Source organism: Stegodyphus dumicola, chromosome 4 (assembly GCF_044657685.1).
Source record: "Stegodyphus dumicola isolate Sdum_Otavi_A_Nest chromosome 4, ASM4465768v1".
Lineage (NCBI taxonomy): Eukaryota > Metazoa > Arthropoda > Arachnida > Araneae > Eresidae > Stegodyphus > Stegodyphus dumicola.
Window position 1 is genome coordinate 212,227,776 of NC_140771.1, and position 15,876 is coordinate 212,243,651.

At 32.0% G+C, this 15,876-nt stretch overlaps 1 long non-coding RNA gene across 1 annotated transcript in view; it reads left to right on the forward strand.

Annotated features, from left to right (window-relative positions):
• The first annotated feature begins 216 nt into the window (after window positions 1–216).
• Window positions 217–15,876, forward strand: part of LOC118204122 (uncharacterized) — a 29,177-nt gene continuing 13,517 nt past the window's right edge. The window contains exon 1 of the long non-coding RNA XR_004760740.2: window positions 217–779. This is a non-coding gene — a long non-coding RNA (uncharacterized LOC118204122). The remainder of the gene's footprint in view (window positions 780–15,876) is intronic.

The following is a 15,876-nucleotide window of genomic DNA, read 5'->3' on the forward strand; positions in this document are numbered from 1 at the left end:
CGATTCCCGGCGAAGGCTGTTGCTATTTTTCATCTTTCCTGCTTCCAAAAATATACCTAATGTCTCTGCACACTATCTATGAAACTTATAATTTCGAAACTAGACAAATCAGTACAAATAATTCGAACCATAATGAATGTTTTGTTTGTTGCAGGTTTTTTTTTTTTTTTTTTTTTTTTTTTTTTTGCCATGGATCTTCGACCAGCGTTTTAGAAATATTCTGATGTATAATCTTTTTGAAACACCTTGTTTATATTTATCTACAGTAAGCCTTTGAGGAAACGCAATAACATTTGTTCTTTGGTTTATAATTAATATAATAATTGCGCAGTTTATGGTACGGGCGCAAGGACTAGGATAATTCTGACGGTATTGCCCTTGTTCTGTATACATCATTAGAAGTTATTTTTCATTCTGAGTGTTATCGCACGTGCCAAAGTGAATAAATCAAACAAAACAGTGCAAAGTGCCTCGGATATGACATCATAAAAGGAAGTTGTTTCTAAATAAAAATAGGCGCACAGATACTAACAAGTTAGTCGCCATAATACTGGAGAAACCATGTCAGAAGTTCTTACGAAACAATAGCGCATCTGTTAGTACAAGCAATCTTCATTCAGGTGTTGTAAGTATTTTGTCGGTTTATTTCCTTGATGTCCAGAGAACGTATCTGAATGCATGTGATATTCAAGCGAATTAGCTGCGAAAAACTGTGCTCGAAATTGCAGCTTTAGAGAATGCGGATTTAAATTTACTATTTGATATGATAAATAAACGAAGTAAGTGCTTATTATTATTATTATTTTTATTCGTTTGATTAAATAATACGGCAAAATATAATATAGTGTAAGGCTACGCAGAAATGGTATATTGTTGTCATCCTGACAAAACCAGACATTTGTTTCCAGTAATACATGTTTAAAGTGTTTTGTTTCTCATTAATCTAGTTTGGGAAAAAATCTAGATGTAACTTATGTCTAAAATTCTTTTATATACATTTAAGCTCATTATATATTTCTCTTTCAGCATATTGTAAAACATTTATATCAAACTAGACAATGAATACTAGGGGGAAAAAATGTAGATTCGTGTTTTTGGCGTGTGATATAAGTAGTGAAATCAAATAATACTTGCTTTTGGTCAAGTATAACAGCAATACTATGCTACGATTATGGTGATAAGAGATAATATGGAAAATCAAAAATGAAATTTTAGGACAGTTTTATTCCAGTGACTTTAAGGAAATTGTTAACTAACTTTTACGTTTCTAGCATTTGTCATAAAACATTTGAAAAAAAAAATAATAAAGTAATTCTCAGGGTAGTTGTTGTCGGTAATATGTAATTAGATTTCATCAAGTAACTTTAGCATTTTAGAAAGTTAGTGCATCTAAAATACATTTTGCTGTTTGAAGTATTTCAAATGCACCATTTCCACGAGTTGGCTATGTGAAAATTTTAGCTAGTCTAAAGTTTGAAAAAAAAAAAAAAAAAAAAAAAAAAGTTAAACATTTATCTTGATATTTTCTTTAGATATCTGATTTGTAAAAGAAAAAAATAATTTAAAAATGATTTAGTTATCTTTACTCAAATTAATTAAGTCTGGAAATATCATGTCATGAATAATAACATATGATATCTTCCTGAAAAATTTATTAAATATTTTTTTTTTTTCAGATAGTCAGAAATTCATGCATATTTAAAGGGAAAAAAAAGATAAAAGAGTTCTTCATGCTAAAAGAATAATTCTATGAACAATAAACTGTGATGATTTAAGTGATGATAATTTAAGTTTCGTAATGTATTTTCAACCTTCCAGAAGCGAAAGGAAATCGGAGAATAATTTTCTAATTCGGTACTTTAATAGACAACTAGGTGAAAATATAGATAATAAATTTTCATTATCGTAATTTATATTATAGAGAGTGACTTAAAAAAAAATTACTTATTATTCCCTTCGTCGAGAATATTTTTTCATATTGAATTACATTATTACATGATCATATTAAATTTACAATAATCTTTATGAATGTAATATAAGCTTTAAAATTTAAAATTAAGCTAGAATTCGAGATTTTTTAAATTCCAAAATATTTTTTATTGTTGTACTGTTATAACAAAATACATTTTGATCTAAAAATGACATCTGTGGCAGAAAAATTATATATATATATATATACTATATTCGAAAGTAGATGTAGGTGCGTGTGTGTAATAATAATTTAGTTTTTGCATTTTCATCTCTTTTATGAGCTAAAGCTTCAGGGGCAACATGAAGCTAAATGATGGTTTTATAATACTTACATTTAATAATTCATCCATTTATTTTTTTAATTTCATTATTATCTTTAGGGGATACTCTATATAGTCGATAAGCAACTGGAAGGTCTGAAGTCATGGCAGTCTACTTTAATACTATTATGTAATAGTTTTAAATTACTTAGAAGGCCAGACTCTGCTTTTATTAACAAAATCGGGCCTTTTCATTTTTCATAGTAGCTTGACAGACCTCTAGCTTGAAGAATGACGACTTTTATTAACAGATGATTATTTTCCAATTTACACTTTCTTTCTGTGGCCAAAAATAAGTAATTTTAGCTGAATTAGCCATTTTCACTTATTTTTAACAGTTTTGTTCTTCCTACAACTTGACTGACGCCATTTTGAGTTTTTTCCGTGTTTTTTCTCATTTGTCACCCCCTTCTGTAAAAACATGGAGGTAGGAAAGGGAGGAGGGGCCATTCCGCGCTAGAAGTGAAGCACTGCTTTGAAGCTTGGGTCACCAGACGGGGTGTTCTTTATTTACATTCAGAAGCTCGCTTGACAAGATTCTGATAGTATTTCGACACACGACAGTTCCATAGAAATCGAAAAAGGGACACTCTCGCATGAAAGAAACATTCATAGTGTGATGGATAATAGCAATTTGTATAGTTTACTGACGTTTACGCAAAAATTACATCTTGGTTATTTTTCGATAACTAACAACAGCGATTTTGATTATGAATTTGTTTTATAAAATTCTAAGCTGTTGCACTACAAAAATATAGATTTTAAGAAAATTGCTAAAAGAGATCTGCCAAAATTTATTTTCTAGAAGATTTGAAAAGTTTGAAACTTGATGGCTAAATGTAAATATAAAATTATGTATGTTAAAATATTTGTAATTAGGACATAGGTCAGATTAAGTTTTTATTAAATAGAGAAACGCATGCAAGGGCTATCTGCCTAAAGAGAGAGATGCCATCGTGGAGGAATTTTGAAGAAAAACTGACCTTTGAGTGGGTATTAAAAATAATACTTATAATTTTCATTCAAATTATGTTCATATATATTTTTTATGTAAAACTTTCGGGTGTATGCTAAATTAGTGTAAATTACTTTACGCGAAAAATATAGTGAATGCACAGAAATTAAAGATTTGCACATGCCGGAAATGATAAATAGGAAATATGTATGGGTATTTATGCATGTGCTCGCAAAAAGCATGTATCTGCCTTTGACTAAATATTTAAATATTCATTAAATTATTTATAAATGTATTTGAAATGAAGAATTTATTCACTTATAAACAACTGTGAAAGTACTGTGAAGAAATCTAATGATTAAATGTATCTAATTTATAATGATTATAAATGTTATCTAAATATATAATAACCTTAATATTGAATTTTAAACATAAACTGAAATCCTGTTGCCAAATACGTTACAAAACTATTTAAGCAAGAATTGTTCGTATTGGAAAGCAATCTGTTAAAAGGTATTGTAAAGCAAATGCTATGAGATGCGCACTTAAGAACGTAATAAAGAGTTTTGGAATATGTATTGTTGAAATGAAGGGTAAAAAGAAAAAAATCTGATAAGTATAATTAAAAGAATTATTCCCTTTACATTTTATAATAACTCAGTTACAAGTTTTAAATAATACTTAAAAAAAAAAAAAAAAAAAAAAAAAAAAAAAAAAAAACTTATTTTATTCCCTTTCAGAAATGTTCAGAGAAAGTCAAATACTATTTAATACCTATTTAATTATTAGGAATTAGCGAAATACTTATTTAAAGTATTTCGCTAATTCCTAATAATTCTCTAATTTAAAATGAACCGAATAGAGCATTAATTATAAATTGACTTACATTTTTCGATTTAAAAGAAGCCAAAAAATCATGTCATATTTAAGAAAGTATTTTAGGAAGAAGCTCTATAAATAGAAAAGAAATAATGCATAATTTTAATATTAATAATACAATAAACTTTGATCTTAATTTTTGTACCTTAACCGAATAAAATCGAATTATCTTAATTTTTTTTTCTAATGTAATTAACGAAACTGAAAATATTTCATTCAAATTAAACCATTCTGAGAAAACTGTCCTGTGAAAAGTATAGCGTGTGTGTGTGTGTATTTAATTATGGCAAAGCACGCTAGGGCTATCTGCCTGAGGGGAGGGATGCCTTTCGTGGGGGGCTTTCTAAGGGAAACTGGCTCGTATACACGTTACACATGGGGAAAACCACGAAAACGCCCATGCAGCCAGCCCGTTCGCGGGATTCGAACCTCGGACCGAACTACCAGTGTTCAGCGTCTTTACCGCTCGGCCGCTGGTGGGCTATGAAAAAAAGTATAGCATTTAATTCTGTTCAGAATGAAATGTTGTTTAAAAATATGTTGTTTTCACATACTTAGGGCTCTGAAGTGTTGTAGAAAAAGAAAATATATACATTTATATGTATATTTGCGACGTAATTACAAAATATTTACACCCGAACGCGTCAAATCCCATAGAACTCAATGGTAAATGACCCAATGTTTTGGTCACCACTTAGGGATCGCCGGTGCTTCAGAGCAGGGTACGGAGAAACTTGTTTAGGGCGACTCCATCTTACTTCCTACCTCCATGTGTAAAAAAGAGGGGGACCGGCCAACTTTCTCTCTCAGCCCATTGGCCTCTTCAGTTTTAATAGCTTCGCACGATGACATCATTATACGATAAGCACAGCCGACTGTATCATGGCCTTGAAGCGAAATCAGTTTCGGAAGGTCACGTGATCGAAATAGTCGATCTCTTTCTCTTCACTATAATCCCGGAGTTCAACTTTGCTGCAAATAATAGTTTTGTCGTAAAATAAATATAAGTAAAATTAATAAACGTGAGTAGATCGCATGATTAACATTAAATTTTTTCACAGTGCAATATTGTTACAGGCGTTAAAAATGTATATCTTCAATAGCTTTTAAAACAATTTGTACTTTGTTTATATAACTAAAAATATTACTGAGAATCACCACATGCAAACTTTATTTACGTAATTTTGATAAAAATGGAATCCATTTATATATGTTATCTGAATCAAATTTATTCCCAAAACAATATAAAATCCACATAAGGGGCGGTTTTAATAGATTTATGGATGTAAATTTTATTTAGATTTTCATACTAATAAAATAAATATTAAGGGCAGAATATTTTGTAAAACTCCATGTAAATTACCATCGCATCAGCTATATAAATTTTCAGAAGGCAAATACCCAAAGTCATCTCTCTTCACTCCATTCACTAATAAAAACTAGATATCTCAATTTTGTCAAAAAGAGGAAACGAATTAAAAATTCCTTAAATGCTAGCAAATTTGAGTATGAACTTATATGCAATGTTATACTATAAATAAATCTTTCAAGGAAATTTCAAAGAACTAAATGCTAATTACTTTCATAAAAAAGACAGCCATCTATTTGTACCAGCTCTAATTTTATGTTGAATCACTTTTTCCAAACCAACCAAGAAGTAAGTGGTTAGTCTTGGTTATTTTTTAATTTCCCCAAATTACAGGCCTATTCCACTATTAAATAAATTCATAAAACTTGGAGCTGTAGCATATACATACATGCTACATATTATACATAATCTATGCAGAAACAAAGCATAAAATAAAAAATTGTGATTTATTAACTGAAATTAATTGGTAAATTTTTTAACCTTTTTATATGAACATTTTATATTAACTTTGTCATCTTTATATTTTGTATAATTATTTAAAAAAATTATCAAAGATATTTTCTAACCGAGTTTCTCATTTCACAAGTGCAAGAATCTGTTAAATTAAAGTTAATTCGACCTAAGTGTATGCAAGATAAATTATGTAAAATATCCATTTGCTTTCCTTACATAAGAAATTATCTTTCATGTTTTTAAGAATTTCACCAAATAAGAAATATACAATTGAAGATGTTAATAAAGTAACCTTAGATTGAAAAATTTTAATTTCCCCCTATCTAATTCTTTAAGAAAACCAAAAATATCATCTCTTGAATGAATACTTTGCAACCAGTCCTGAAAATATTGCATTTTATCACCCTTAATTTTTTCATGGCATCATAATCTGTAACCTAAACTAGCACTGTTAAAATATCAGTAGAAACATTTTCTATAAAAAAATCATTAATTAGTAAATTTGAATAATCATTAATATTCGCAAAAGTAAAAATACGAGAATCGTAGAATACGAGAATCGTAGAATCCTTATCATAATCTGGTAAAAGGGACTTTCATATTTGATGATGAAGTTATAATATTGTTTCTAAAATGAAGCTTCTTCACTTTCTAATAATTGTAGGTCATTTATTTAATAATTTGAACCTGACATTTGCCGATAGATTCCAAAAAACGAGATTCCGTAACATCAGTTTGAAATTTTCCTAACAATATGTATTCAGCTTCATACTTTTGAAACAAATGTGGAATCAATTGAATGAATGCATATGTAATTGTTATTAATGCCTGAAATGTTTGTGGTGATAAAGTTTCTTTTATCGGGATAGACTGTCAAATATTCTATTAGAAAGAAATAATCAAAATAAAGAATTCCTAATGTACTATACCAAACAAATATTCAAAACAATACTATGCAAAATGTTCAAACTAGAGTAAATGTATTCGATGTTATGTTAAAACGAAATACTTCAATACGATTGTAAACAGCTACAAATTTTCCCAAATAAATCTAAAAATTAAAATGGTATAAAACGAAATATAAATAAAAATATTATTTACCTTAGTTTAAGTGATTTAAAATCACTTAGAATAGCAAAATTAACATCCAAAAAATCCACGAACACACACTACAACACATCTTCACAACCACACAGATCGACCATATGGATCACGTGACTTTTGCGCTTCAAATGGACCTTATAAGAAATAGACTAACCCAAATGGGTTTTCTCCCTTGTCTGACGCGTTCCCGGCTGTCACCTTGATCACATCCGGAGGAGTAGGGACGGCTTGCAGAAATTTAACAGTGGTTGCCTATTGCAGTGTGTATAATTGTCAAGACAAAGCTGGTTGTAGCGCCTCATTTCACAAATTAGAATTTCTCCATATTTTTATTTTTGAAACTGAGATTGATTTTTAAAAATTTGGCATATTTATCAAGCATAATTAGCGTTCCAAATAATTATAGAGCTATTGCATGCTTTCAGGGCTGGGTATTTTTTTTCGCTTTTCCTATGCTGTAAGGAAATTTGTAACTACTTCTTTTAGAAAATAATATTTTAAATCTGAACTAATAGAAACTTTCAAACAAGCAATTTTCTCTTGCAATTTTTATGCTTTATATTGGTGTAAATAACTAAAAAAATACTAAAATACTTAAAAAAGAATTTTTGAAACTTTTGTTAAATTGTGCTGCTTTTTTAAAACTATAGATGAGTATTATAGCACAGTTTCTATAAAGAAATTTTATTTCAATTATATTTCATAATACATCATAGTGATAAACACTTTTGACTCCTTAATTTTTATACATTTAATTCTAATATTAAAATTGTATTTAACCGTAATAATTAATTTTGCTTCTATTTTAGAGTGATTATTTTTTAAATTTATTTTTAGTTCTGCATAAGATTTTTTTATACGGTTAATTTATTAGCTCGAAGAGACATTTCGCGCTGTTTCACTATAAATGTCCGTGTCTCCTCAAATTGTTGTTACCAAATATTATCGCCCTGTATTGTATTTAAAGAAATTAAATAATGAAGAATCTGCATAAATACGTATGTTTCTCGCACTGTGACAAAAACGATGGTATCTAGAGCCATCAAATTTTGAATAATGTAATCCTCCACCCGAACATGGGCATCTGGACGGCTGAATTTCGAATTTGTTTTATTATCTATTTCATAGTTTGTAAAACTTAAACGGATTTTTTATTAACAAATTCAACGATTTTAAAGCGAGCAATGGCAACAGTGTACGGAAAATAAAATTTTTATCTCCAGTGCGAAAATTCTAAAGATATGCAGTTTTCAAATGTTACGGGCGATGTTTCAAATGTGGTTTACGGGCGAAGAACATGATATTCAATAAATATAGGTAGCACACAAAACGTTAAAAAAAAAAAGGTTCCTTTTGGGCGTAATATAAAATCTGTGTGCTTCTAGATATTATTTTATCTTTTTTTTCCCCCTTCATTACACTCAGAAAATGTTATGCTCCGAATTTTATAAATTACTAAAATAAATAATACACTTTAATGTTAATAATTTAAGGATGATGTAATCAAATAAATAATCGTTTTGTAATTTTATTATACTTTTGAAAATCACTTCCTGAAAATGTTCATTAAATTTTTAAAAAAAAATATCAGATCTTGTTTAATTTTACCTTATTTATTTCAAAACATCACGTACTATCAATCTTATTTAATTTTATTTTATTTTTACGCAAAATTACGTTTATAAATTTTGTGCTTAGAGTTTTTACCGTTTTTTTACCTTTTCGTTTAAAAGTAAAGATGTTTGTATAAGAATTATGCGGGAAAAAAATGCGCGAAATGCAGTAAAAAGGGCTTTAATGAGATGTATTAAATTCTATTTGAAAAAAACTGTGACTTTCATAATCTCATTACTATACAACGTATCACATTTAATAATTAAAAATAGTTATATGATACAAACGCCATAGGTTTCAGTGTTAAAGTGAACCAGATCGTCCCTACTCTTTCTTGCGGACATGTCGGTGACGCGAGCCCCGCCCACTGGGTTAGTCTATCTCTTATAAGGCCCATGACGATAAGGAAGGTTGGTTTGAACAAGAAAGGATTTTTGCGCCCTTTTCCAAAATTTTTTCGGAAGCTGAGGACGGAACCTCTCAGGTCAGTTTTTTCGTTTTTAGTATAAGTTTTTTGGTCCTAATAAGACCCTGCTACGTTTTTAGTTACTAAATTGAATACATTTTTTTTTTTTACTTACAATGTCGATTACATTTTTTTTTACTTACAATGTCGATTACATCTTTATCTGTTTACAGCACCTTTCTTCTAATAAAAGTTACGAAGTCTTTAAGGTAAAGGACCAGCCCGTACGTTGATGTGTATTTTAACTAATAGCAGACCGCTATTTATTTTAATTTATTATTTTAATTTTATTATTTTTCTACTTTGATTTTGATTTTTATTTTACATCGCTCGGAATCATAATAGCTTTTGACACCTTAATGTGTTTTTCAGCGGACGCGTCGGGAAAAAGAGACAGAGCAGTGGAGCTACTAAAAAGGATTTATTCCAAACGAATTTCTTCGGAAATACTAATATACTTTTGTATAAAGTTTTTTTCGCATTAAACAAGAGCTTCAATGGTCTGTTTCGGCGAAACGCGTAATGGTATTTAGCCTATTTCGTAGATCAGGTTTTTCCCTTGAAAAGCCAACTGAGAGTGCGAGTGGGTTAATATACCATTTTTCCGCAATTTAATTATTGTTTTTGTAGCTAGTTTTTGATGCTTTTTGTGTCTTTTTATTATTTTTTTAATTTTGATTTTAATTTTTATGTATTGGCATATTATATATTGGCAATTTTAATTTTAATTTTTTATGTATAGGCATTTTTTATATTGACATTTATAATCCATGTTTTTGTAACTTCCTGATATATATATATATATATATTTTCCGTCCATCTTTTTTTCATATGAGTTAACTTTTCACATTACACAACGGTCAGATTAATTAATTTTTTTCGTGCAATAGCAAGTCTTCCAGCACTAAAATTCGGCAAATTTATCGCGCTTATACAGTTTTTCCAGTTTTACCAGGCAAATTTCTTATTGTCTATGTAGTACTATGTTACCACATTTCGTGGAGCCACAGCTCCTGGTAACTTTTTAGCAAGGTTGCTGCAATGTTCCTACCTACTACTATTCTTTCAAATCTTTTTGCAGCATTATGCGCAAAAGTTTTTGAGACTAGATAGGTCTTTCGTCTAATTACCAGTTCGCTTTACATTTTCTTTTTCAATATTAATATGATATACATCATATTTACTTTCTGCAAATATAAGACTTCAGTTATTTAATAATTCTTTCAACTGGTTATTTACACAGGAATTTTCACACTCATTATTTGAAACATGATTAGCATATTTGTTTTTTTCATTTTGAGTATTTTTACATAAATATAAGGAATCATTCTTAAAAGAACTATTTAGATATATATCATTCGAAGTTCAGATTTTGAGCGTGAAGGTGCAGTTGCCCCTCACTCCCTATTTTTAACTTCGCTAATTTTTCTTGTCCTTTGTGTTACATGTTTGATCAGATAGCCTGGCTCAGTAAAAGTAAGCGGCCAGTGCAACTCTGATTAAAAATCCAGTTATAACCACGTGCAGAGCTGATAAGGATCACGTGTTTCTGAGACTCATTTCCCTTTATTTTTCTTCTTTCAATGTATTTCTTTCTCCTGATGAGGAGGGACCTTTAGCTGCCCTCGAAATCGATTGAGTGTTTCAATATACTTACGCTAAATACAAGGTTGTTTTTACGATTTTTATTGTCACATTAGCGTGTTTCTCTTCTAGTCTATATATCTTAACTCACATTGCTCTTCATTTTTTACTGCTTTAACGCTTTTCCTTTAAAAAGGCTTCTCTGTCGTTACGCCTTTTTCCCCTCGATAAAAAAATATAATTTAAATTAGCAATAGCTCCCTTAATGCTTAATTCTAATTTGGGTTATTCTCATTTCTATTTTAAAAATAGTAATCTTTACTGCGTCATTTCGACACTAATCCATGTTATATGACTCTTACATATGGTGATGTAAACGGAACTAAAATTCGAACGGCCAATAATAATTTTATAGCTTTATTAATTTTCCAATCAGATGCATTGAAAACCGAAACTAGCTCATTCTGAATTAAGATTTCATCCTTAACGCAAGACACTTGCTTTCTGCACTTCGGCCTAGACAGACTGCTGCTTGCTGATTCTCTTTTCAGAACAAATCTACTCAGAAAGTAAATGTTCTTGAAGGCACGAGTAGTGTGCCAAGTTGTTTTTGGCAGCAAAATGTTTACCGAAATAAAAATCAATATTTAATCTGCCTTGGCTGCCATGTTTGCTCTCCATTATGGATCAACATTTGTGCAATCAATATTTCTACAATATTATTACAGTTAAATTTGCTTCAAAATATGAAATCAAACTACTAACTTTATTTTTGCAGTAGCCTCTTGATTCTTCATTTTAATTTTGGTGCTTCACCGTTCTGTTCTAAAAATAGTAAATATTTATAACATATCAATCTAACTGCACCATTTCAAAATTAATCCGCATAAAATCTTACGTAACGCTGCAATGCAGACCCCTCTTAGCCAGTCACTGAGATAAGAGTGATAAGATTCTCTTTTGTAAAGAGCTAATCAGAATAAGATTGCTAGTGAAATTAAAACTATTTTTATCTCCCACGCTTCTTCTGAATGCGTAATACACTTTCCTGCTTGCCTTTATCAAAGTAACCTGTTATGGCTTGCTTCTGTCTACTAATCCATGTTATAGCTTCAGTCTACTAATCCATCTACTGTCTACTAGGGTTGTAATGTGGCAGGCCTCCTCGTGATGCACCCTGTGTTACGCTAAATCTGCTACAGCTTTGCCGCTTGTTGATGGCTCCTAGAGATCCTCCAAACTGTCCTTTTCGGGGCAAACAGCGCTTAGTGATTGTTCAATGGAATGCGGGTTGTTTTTCCCAATAAAAGAAAACACAGCTTATGACTGAATTAAATGATCGACAAATAGATGCATTTTTTATTTTTTAGGCAAATTTGTCTAGGGACGATATGAAATACTATTCTTTTGATAACTACTTTCTACAGCTCTTGCCTAAATCAAGAAGAATCGCTAGTGGGATCTTGGTTGGTATTAAAAAGAACTTGATGTCCAAATTCAATATTATCAGTAACTTATCCTCTTATATTGGTGCTGAGGTGGTCCAAATCGACGTTTGGAAACAAAAAACCCATTTCACTATTTATGCTTGTTATAGCCCACCGAACAATAATAAATTAAGTTTCCAGGGTCTTTCCTTCCGTAATAAAACTATCCTTTGTGGAGATTTTAATGCTCATAGCTCCCGCTGGAATTATAACGATTCTAACCATTCCGGGAGGATAATGTAGGACCTAATTAACTCAACCAGACTAGAACTAATCTACCAGAACACGGATATTCCTTCTTACGTTCATTATAACGGAAATGGTACAAATCCCGATCTGATTTTAGCTACTGCTGATTTAGCTGGGGATGTAAGAAGGGAAGTCATTTATGATCCTGGACATCGTATGATCACGACCAGTTTTGGATTACAAACCTCTTACCCTTTAGTAAATAAAGTGAGAAACAGGTGGAATTTTAAGAAGGCGAAGTGGGAAAACTTTTTCTGGGAACTTGAGACTATCTTTTCCCAGCCACCTAAGTTTTTAAACCCTGAGACGAGCATCGACAAGGCATTCTCTCATTTTTCTGAATTAATTTTGACAACCGCAAAGAAGTGGATACCAAGAGGTAAACAACGAAGGTTCAAGGCTTTCTGGAATGATAGATTGACTGATTTAAAGGGTATATCCATTGAATCCCGAAATGTTGCTGAACAAACAAAAAATTCTAAGGACATCCAAAGATGGAGAAGGAGTGTAGCCATCCTTAGAAAAGAAATTATTGCGGAAAAAAAAATGCTTTAATGATTTCATTACTAATACAGATTATAGAAAGGACGGAAAAAAGGTTTACAATTTTGTGAATGGAGTGAAAAAGGAAGAGAGTGTTCAGGGAAGAGAACCCATGAAAATAGGTTCAAAAATACTGACGGATGATCTGGTCATTGCGGATGCTTTTAACTCATTTTATTGCAAAAGACAGCGTTTAAAAATTATCTAAAGAAGAGGCAAAAGATCCTTAGAAAAACAATTACCGAGAATTTTTTTTCTAGCACTCGCGGATTTTTGGTTTTTAATAGAGATTTTACTATTTCTGAATTGCGGGGAGCTATTGGACAAATGAAATGTAAAAATAGTCCATGCCCAGACAATATCCATATTGAATTTTTAAAGAATTTTGGCGAAAACACCCTGAATGTCCTCCTGAAGCTCTATAATAAGAATTGGAACTCGACTGTTCCTTCTGCCTGGAAAGAGGCCATCTTGATCCCAATTCTTAAAAAGAACAAACCACAGCAGGATTTGGACAGCTATAGACCAACTGCTTTAACTAGTGTGTTATCAAAGATAACGGAGAGAATGATTGTTTCCCGTCTTAAGTGGTACTTGGAAACCAATGGTTTAATATCTTCCAAACAAGCGGGATTTAGAAATTATCATTCTACAAGTCAGCAAGTTGTATTCTTAAGCCACTCAATTAAAGATGCACTCGATGAACGAAATTCGGTACTGGCTGTTTACGTAGATTTCCAAGCAGCTTATGATAACGTTTGGAGGTTAAAAGCTGTTCAAAAACTTCAGACATTCGGTGTTGGCGGAAAAATGTTCCTTTGGTTAAAACATTTCTTGATCCAACGTTTTTGTGCTACTCGTTATGGCACCAGCACTTTAAAATATAAACAAGTTGAAACGGGTTTGTCTCAGGGCACAGTTATTAGCCCTATTCTCTTTAACATTTTTATTAACGGCCTACCAGTCATCTTAGAATCAGATGGAATCGTGAACACTGCCCGTTTTACCGATGATCTTGTCGTATGGGCCAGAGCTAAAGAAAACATCAAGATGGTTTAAAATGAATCTTAAACTCTGCTCTCCAGAGACCTTGAGGAGTGGTGTTCTGCTAATAATATGAGAGTTAATCAGGGGAAGACTACTTGCCAGTTTTTCTCCCTCAACAGACAACACTTTACTCCTAGACTAATGTATGAGAAGTCGGTTTTGCAGCAGACGGATGGCGCCACCTATCTTGGCTCTATTTTTGACAAGCGCCTAACCTGGAGAAAGCATGCAGAGCATGTAGTTGCTAAGGCGTAGTGTAGATTACTAAGGTTGCTAAGGCGTAGTGTAGACTTATCCTTAAACGCTTAGCTGGTGTTAAATGGGGTTGTGGTAGAGAGACTCTCAACTCGACGTATAAAATGTATATTCGACCAATACTACATTATTGTTATGAGATATTGATCTCGGCTACACGAGATGTGATACAATGCCTAGAGGTCTTCCAAAATCAGGCACTGTGCATTATAACCGGGGTTGTTAAAACGACTCCCATTCTGGAAATGCAGTTGGTATCGGCAAACCAACCAGCGACAAACCTGATTCAGAAAAAAGGTTTCATCCTTTTCCAGAGATTATTTGTCTACCAAGTAATCCTCATTGGAGGAATTGTGATTATAATTAACAACGAAATCTGAAGACACAAAATGGCTTTCTGCAGTGTGTCTCTCGCCTAGAACAATACAATCATTTAAGAACACTGAAACCGGCATTGCTGTTCTTGCTAAATCCGCTGGATTATAGCTTCCTTGATGTGCGGTTGGACCTGGAAATGAAAGTTGATAAGAAGGAAATGAGTCCAAAGCAAATAGTAACTATAGCTTTGGAAACAATTGAACAACGTTTTCCAGCTGAGGAATGGATACATATATATACGGATGGCTCTTTGACCGATAGGATTCAAGGGGCTGGAGCTGAAGTTTTTAGCAAGCTTTTCAGTTTCTACATACCTGTAAGAGCTTACTCCACTCACTTTGATGGAGAACTGAAAGCCATTCATGTAGCTCTCCAACAATTATCATTGAGACAGAGCTCGTTCAGGAGGGCTGTTGTACTGTCTGATTCGACTTCAGCAATGCAGGCCATCTCCTCTTACCAAGAGTGTAAGAACACATGCGTTCAACAGTGTCAGGAAGTCATAAAAGAATTTTCCCACAAGATGTCTTTTCAATGGGTACCTTCACATTGTGGTATTTATGGGAATGAGATGGCTGCTATGTATGCGAAAAAGGGAGCTACGGTTCTCCAAAAGCCAAAAACGAGTGAAAAAACGAGTGCATTCTATTAAGCTTCTGACATCGCTAACATATCAAAAGACTTTTAGAGATTTTGCCACTCGGGCTAGTGAGGGCAAGCCTTGGAGTGTTCTCTCATCAAACCCAGCTTTTGTTCCTGACCGCCCGCGAACAGTTGTGGTTGCATCTTTTAGACTATTGACGGGACATGACTGTCTACAGAATCATTTATTTCGCATTGGACTAGCTGATTCGCCGCTGTGTGTTTTATATAATAGTGGACGGCCAATGACGGCGGAACATTTGGACGAGTGTGAAGCACTGACAAATTTTTCTTATAGATTTCAGCGCCATTGGCAAGCAAGGAGTTTAATGGCCTAACGACCAATGTAACTGGCATTTGACAAATAAAAAATCTTCTTTCTACTAATTCATTGTGTATCTTATGATCTAAGCTTCCAAAAATTGTCAAGCGCATATTGCACCCATAATGATTGTAAATCAGATTATGCGTCTAAAGAATTGTTTAAGCCAACAATAAAAATTATGTTAAATTAATGGCTAGATCTGTTTGTAAATGTCATCATTCTACCTAAGTAATAA